This window comes from Marmota marmota, unplaced genomic scaffold (genome assembly GCF_001458135.2).
Source record: "Marmota marmota marmota unplaced genomic scaffold, marMar, whole genome shotgun sequence".
Taxonomy (NCBI): domain Eukaryota; kingdom Metazoa; phylum Chordata; class Mammalia; order Rodentia; family Sciuridae; genus Marmota; species Marmota marmota.
This window is the reverse complement of record NW_025999853.1, coordinates 25698943-25706067: the sequence shown is the minus strand read 5'-3', so window position 1 is coordinate 25706067 and position 7125 is coordinate 25698943. Positions and strand designations below refer to the sequence as shown.

Below are 7125 nucleotides of genomic sequence, written 5' to 3'. Positions count from 1 at the left end.
AGAGAGAGAGAGAGAGAGAGAGAGAGAGAGATTCAGAGAGAGAGAGAGAGAGAGAGAGTTTCACTCATCTATGCCAAAATATAAACCCCCTCTTCCAGCCACACCCTACCTGCCTACAGTTATGACCTAGTAATCTCTATCAGAGGTTTAATGCTCTGATTAGTTAAGGCACTCATAAACCAATCATTTCAGTTCTGAATTTTCTTGCATTGTCTTACACATGAGCTTGGGGGTCACCTCATATCTAAACCATAGCATTAATTATCTGGAATAGAAAAGTTAATCATTGTGAAAATGCATCTACAGCTTCTGATTTGTGCTGATGATATATACAGATTTCTTTAAATGTTTTCCTTTTTTCTTTAATCTTTGCTAATTTTATTCATTTTATTGCATATAAAAGTAACTGGTCAGAGCAACCAAAATTTAAATATTTAAATTGTGAACTGAAGCCATCACCAGGATATATAATCTCAGTATTTGAGTTTTTCTTTCTAAAGGAAGTGGTTTGAGTTTTGTCATGCAGTTATGGTTACAATAAGAGAAGAACAATGCCCCTCCCCATTGTAGGCATTATTCTCGTTCCCAAGATTTCATCTCTGTTGGTTGCTGTGCTCAACCAAGTACCTCTAAAGGAAAAAAAAAATTATATGACTTTTATAATTTTGCATTACTTCTTTCATCTTATTTTAAGCTATGTATATGAATATGTTGCCTTCATAGTTGTGAGTAATCTTACTTTGAGTACACTTACTTTAGAGGCACTCATATTTATCAAAAAAGAAACAACTTTTTTTTTTGAGAAAAATAGTGGTTTTACCTCTAAGTACTGACCCTGTGGTGGAGGATGATATTTGTAAATAAGCAAGAGAGAGAAAAAAAGGTGAGGTAAAGAAGTGGTAAGCAAGTGTTATGGTTTAGATGTGGTGTCCGAAAAAGCTCATGTGAGACAATGCAAAAAGGTTTGGAGCAGAAATGACTGGGGCACAGCCTTAATCCATTCAGTGAATTGTTCCCTGATGGGATTAAATAGCTGGTGACTGGAGGCGGGTGGGGTGTGCCTGGAGGAAGTGGTTCATTGGGTGTGTGGTTATGGGGGATATGTTTTATACCTGGAGCATGGAGTCTCTCTCTGCTTCCTGGTAATCATGTGAGCTCTTTCTCTCTGCCACCCTCGTCTGTCACTTTGTTCCTGCCCTACCTGGAGCACCCTTGGCACCCCATAGGTATGGAGCTGGCTGTCTATGGATTGAAACCTCTGAAACTCTGACCCCTTAAATAAACTTTTCCTCCCCTGCAATTGTTCTGGTCGGGTCTATTAGTCCTATCAGTGAAAAAGCTGATTAAAACAGCAAGTATTTAGTTGCTTGGGGTTTATCCAAAATGTACCTGATTGATTTTCTCTATTCTTCACATTCTTATTTGCTTTAGTCCTTGTTTTCTTCTTTTAAGTATTTTAAATTCTATCTTGTTTAATCATCTTTATATTTTTTAATGTAGTTCTTAAATTTCATCAATGATTTCAATATTTACCCGCACCGAATCCCTGTTTAATTTTTCTAGGTAACTAACCTCATCATTTTACTTACTTGTATTTAATAACATTTATTATAACCTATCTTTTTATCATAATGTTACTTTCTTGTTACTGTTATAATTGGATCATATATATTAGTTCAAAGATAAATGTATATAAAAGCAAATTTTTGGTTTGTCCATTGCTGTATTCCTAGCACCAAAATCACATTCCTGGCACATGCAAAAGACGTAACAATTTTTTTTTTTTTGCAAATGAATAAGTAAATGAATCATTTTATAAATCAGAATTTAAATGTTGGCAAAAACAAAGTATTTTCTTTGGCATTTCTCTGGAAATAAGCAGTTATAAAATCTTATGTGTGTTTGTACATGTGTGTGTGTGTGTGTGTGTATCTTAAAAGATTAAACAATTATCCTACCTGATTAAATTCACTTATCTGCTTATTCTGCTTTCACACCCATGGAGATGAAAGTGATTAGAAAAAAAGAAAAAAAAAAAAGAATCAAAACCACTGCCTTAGTGGACTTCTCCAGTCAGATGGTGAGGTTAGAGCAGTTCACAGTGCTCTGATCTTTACTGCAGCCCCCTAATTACTGTACTTCCCACCTTTCTGTCATCATTGTCTCCTCCCAGCCATACAGACCACCTTGCTGTTCTTCAGAGCACTAAACTCTTTCCCACGTTAGTGCCTACCTCTTGGATCCATAGGCCCACAATTCTTTTTCTTCAGATATTTATATGGCCTCCTCCACAGCATCAGGCCCCTGCTCAAATGCCTCTTTTCTGAAGAGTCTCCCTAACCACTCTGTCTAAAAGGGTATGTTCTCTCCTGTCGGTTTTTAACCTTGTATTTTCAATTTTTCCAAGCATACATCACTACTTGATGTAATACTGGGTTGTTGTATGCCCTCCTACTATAATATAAGAACCATTAGGCAAGATTTCTTTTTCTCTTTCCCAACTGCATACATTTACTTTTTTTCTTAGAACACAGAAAGAACTTGACCATGGACCATGTGGAAATTTTAATACTTAGGCCCCTATATCATTACATGTTTGTTGAATCTTTAAAATAATTCAATACTATATAATTACAACATCAAATTTTTAAAAGTTTGAGTCTGAACCACAACTGAAACAAAAAGATTATTATAATTTAAAAAAGGAAGTAAATATGAACTCCGAGATGATGTAACCAAAGAGGTGGTGAGTCAACTACCATAGGTATCGAACTCTCCCGCAATGTGTTCGTTATATTCCTGGTGTTTTGCTTCCAGTTATGCTCAAATGAAGTTCAATATCTGTAAGTGGGAGTCAATCGATAATTTCCTTCAGGGAATAGAAGTAGGAGAAACCTAATTGAGAGAAATTTGTCACTAGTTATTGCCTCTCAAGATTATCAAACAATTTTCTTTGTATATATTTATCAGGTGACTATACTATAGACTTTGACTTCTTAAGGAATAGAGATAATTAGTACACATTTTATTTTAAAATTTGTCCTTAGCTTTTCCCTGCTTTGTCCCCTCCTTTCCTTCTCTCTATGTTACCACCCTCCTCCCTTCTGTGCCTAATATCCCATGCTCCCTCTTTTCCCCTTATCTACTTGTGCATAATTCTTGATCTCCAGCCTCAGTTAATTGCTACTCACAATAGAGTTGGAATGAGAAGTGTGGGGCTAGATTATCTTTCTGGATGTGAATATACTTTACAGATCTTACTAATTTTTTATGTAACTTGGTTTAATTTTATTTCCTGGGAAAATACTGACACACTCTGTGCTTGAAGTTTCTGTAATTTGGAAATATTGAGAGGGGGAAATGGCTTGGTACTTCATTAATAAAAAAGGGCTCCTTAAATCACAACATCTGAAACATTGGGAGCTTGCTAGGAAGGAGCATGAGCTCCCTCCAGGCCTACAGAATCAAAAATTTAGTTTTTATAAAACCTCAGGTAAGTTTTCTCTGTATATTAATTTTTGAGAAGTACTGGTAGTACCTGTAAAGCACAACTATATTTACATATATTATATCCTCCATGCTATTCTTTCTTATTACACTGAAAGGAATATGGATAGAGGAAAAAGAAACGGTATTATTGTAGGATTAGATATGCTCAAAAGTATTTTCTTACTTAATATTTCATTATTTGCATTGAAATTACACAACTTGATATTTTGGTATGTGTGTGTGTGTGTGTGTGTGTGTGTGTGTGTGAAAAAGTAGGAGGAGGCAAAGAAGGATGGGGGGGAGATAAAGAGAGAGATTTATATTGTTCCTTAAAATGCTACCTTTAGTAGTTTAAAAAGAATCATGTTATCATTTCTTTATTTTGTCAGATGTGTAGAATCAAAAGTTTCTTCCCACCATTCTTTTGTATATAAATTATTTAATCAAAGTATCCACAATTTGTTTAGACTTGGATAGAATTACAAAAAAACAATATACAATTTTATTTCCAAAGCATACTTGAGGTTCAAAACATTCTCAGGGTTCTGTAGATCTTTAGGAAATATGCTTTCTCATTTCTCCATAGAAAGTGTTTCTTTTCATTTTGTTAAAATATAAGTAAAAATCTAAATTTAAACTTAAAATAATTTTTCTTAAAATAAATCATCTAGTATGCTATGTACCCTTTACCACAAACACTAATAGAAGGAAAGCATTCATTTTTTTTTACAATAAAGTTTTAACAAATACTGCCCATGTAGGTTACAACACTGGTTAGCCGCCTTTTCAAATTAAGGCAAGAGAAGAATGATAAGTATTCATCTTATTCTGTTCCCACTGGTATCAAGATATAAATATAGCTAATTGTGGACTTATAAATATAATTATTAATCAGTTTTTAGCAACATACTATTTATCCCCACATGTATGCAAATGTTCAGGTTTCTATTTCTCCAGATGATGTTTATTAAGTTAAAGTCATCATATAAGCTGAAACAAGTGCTCTACTGTTTTCAGTTCACAGGAAAAGGAAAACAAAACCTTCAGCACACAAGAGCCTTACACTGATGAGTGTTCTCAATACCTTATAAATTTTAAGAAAATATAAAAAACTAGGATAGATGTCTGACTTTTCAAAAGGTGAGTTATGAAATGAAATAACCATACTACAGTATTTGAGCAAAAAATTTAATTCCTTTTAAACTACCTGATAAAATAATCAGATCGGTTTAATAAACAGTCATATTTGTATATCTTAGATGTAAAATTGAATATTTTTAACTTTGATTTTGATTGGATTTAAAGTGCTGTATTATAAAAGTAATTTAATTACCTCTTTTATTTGTGATAATTAATTCTATCATCTGTCTTTTAGATGAAACCTAAGACAAAGATCCTAAAGAGCTTCAGTAATAAAATAGCTCAAGGTTTTTTAATAAAAGAAAATCAACTACTGTGTACACGAAAATTTCTCATATAGATAATCTTATTTTGTTTTTCTAATATTTATCTCTTTTTTTCTCTTCAAACTTAGGAGGTAAAAAATATTTGAAAATTAATTAAAGGACAAATAGAAAATACTGTATTTTGAAATGTGTGTTTCTAAGCACAAGTTCATTGTATATTTCAAAACTAATGCTTAGAAAAAATTTTGTAATCTGAAACCTATTAAATTTTCATGTGCTTATCTAAATTATGTAAGTATGACTATTTCTTTTGTGAGGGGAGAAAGCCACTTCTCTTACAATGCTTTTGTAAAATCCATGAAGATAGCAATTATTGTTGCAAAAACCTTAATTTCAAAGAATAACTTTCTAATGCTAAAAAATTAACAAGAGGTAAATTTTAAACCAAAGCTCTTCACAATAGAAACTGTACTTTTTTTAACTACATATAACATCAAGTTACCTCCTTGGTTCTGAATATATATATTTGATGTGTTAATCAAGTTGTGTTCATTTTAACCTGAGTGTTTTTATGAAGTCAGTGCTATTTGTTTCATAAAACCATGCACTGACAACTTAAAGAAATAGATGTCTCAGGGAAGTTGAATGATTTATGGCCATGTTTTTACTTTTTTACCTCAACAACTCCTGATTTTATTATATCTAAAAATATCCTAATTTATTTTAGTTAGAATTATTAATCTCTTTCAGATGCTATAATATACTCATGACTACCATTTAAATATCCATTTATATACCTAGACTAAGATTCGTTGACCAATTGACATGAACTTGGAATCATGTGTTAATTAGCTGAAATAAAATTTCAATGTTCTTGTATTGGGTATCACTTTTAATATGACCTTTTTGAAGTTAATAATCATGGGAAGTCAGGATTTGATCTTTGACATTAATTATAGGGTGAGGAAGTCATTTAATTTGTTGAGCAATTTAAAGAACAATAAAAGTTAATACTTCTGTAGGCTTCCTTTATTCCAGGCACTATTCTAAGAACTTTAAATATATCCTTTCATTGAAGGTTCCCAATAACACTTGGTCTTGCAGTATTATTATTATTATTACCATTATTCCCATTTTATAGATGAATGCAGAAATAAGAATGTTGTTAAGCCAAGAAATCAGTCTGAAATACCATTTGACTATTCTGCCTCCAGGAATTCTCACAGCTGCATTTCCTTTGATGGCCTTCCAAGATATTTGCATTTAAGGAAAATAGGAAAGAAAGAGCCAGTCAGATTATATTATAAAAGAAAGCACAGACTTATAAGAAATTTGTGATAGCATATTCAATTCATTTAATTGCATGTTGTATGTTGCTTTCTCATCTGTGAGAATACAGCATTTATTTTTTGCCTATTTTGAGGGTTATTAAATCGATACAAATATTTACTTGAAATTTCTGAATGAAATGGCTTTCTTATGTAACAAAAATAAAACCAGTCTCATATCATTAATATACCCCAAGAAGGCTTTAAATGTCTTATAAATTGCCATTTCCAACTGAGGCAACTGATGTTTTTCTGGACACTAAGAAAGTGAGCCATACTTTGTCAGACTGGGCAACATAATGTATCTGCAGAAGTATATTGTCAGCTGTTGATCTCATTAGCATGCACAGGAAGACCATCTATACCATGTATATTTATACTATAACATGTTTGTTTTTCATCACCTGAAGTCTTTTCTTTCTTCTTTTGACCTGAATAATTTACCTGTTCTGGGCAAAACTGAATGAGATCTAATTTATTATTATTATTATTATTATTATATCCTTATAGTTATAAATAGTAGCTGAGTTCATGCTGACAAACTTAGACATGCATGGGAATTGATTTCAGTCTATGAATCCACCATTTTGCCTTCCCCTTCCCCCCCTTTCCTTCCCGGCCTCTTTTCCTTCCTCTACTCTACTAGACTTCTTGCTTGTCTATTAATTTTTATTTGATTGGATCTTTAGGTATTCTTAATGAAATATACTCTTCAGGGTTTCCTAGGTCTCCTGAAATCCTTTTTTCATTCCTTGGTCTCAGCATTTACCCCCTCAGATTTCTATCCTCTATTGATGACGGGAATTATATTTTATTCATTTTTTGCATTTCAGCATTCATCATTATAACTGTCATAACCCTAAGTGTTGAGAAACCAAAAATATGAATTACTAGTAAATCAC

General features: G+C 32.5%; 1 long non-coding RNA gene across 1 annotated transcript in view; it reads left to right on the top strand.

Annotated features, from left to right (window-relative positions):
* LOC125617197 overlaps positions 1–7125 on the top strand; it is a 101572-nt gene that overhangs the window by 29141 nt on the left and 65306 nt on the right. The window contains exon 2 of the long non-coding RNA XR_007348109.1: positions 4507–4629. This is a non-coding gene — a long non-coding RNA (uncharacterized LOC125617197). The remainder of the gene's footprint in view (positions 1–4506; positions 4630–7125) is intronic.